We start from the raw sequence: 204 nt of genomic DNA, 5'->3' as shown, positions 1-204 counted from the left end.
TCAACCTATAGACATTTTGTGTAAAGCTGCAATCAATGTTCTTTGTTAAGATATGAGGTGACCGACAGCAACATTTCGCCAACTCGACATCACTTACCGTTGTCGAGCTGATGTAATATTCAGGAAATCCCTGTAATGTTGTCAGGTTTTATAAGATCTAATGTATAAAGGCGTGTTTTATTGTGGAGCATGCTTGGGCATGTC

This window comes from Sinocyclocheilus rhinocerous, unplaced genomic scaffold, assembly GCF_001515625.1.
Source record: "Sinocyclocheilus rhinocerous isolate Xijiao unplaced genomic scaffold, SAMN03320098_v1.1 scaffold861, whole genome shotgun sequence".
In the NCBI taxonomy this organism is placed as follows: domain Eukaryota; kingdom Metazoa; phylum Chordata; class Actinopteri; order Cypriniformes; family Cyprinidae; genus Sinocyclocheilus; species Sinocyclocheilus rhinocerous.
The sequence above is the reverse complement of the archived record's forward strand: the minus strand, read 5'-3'. Positions refer to the sequence as shown.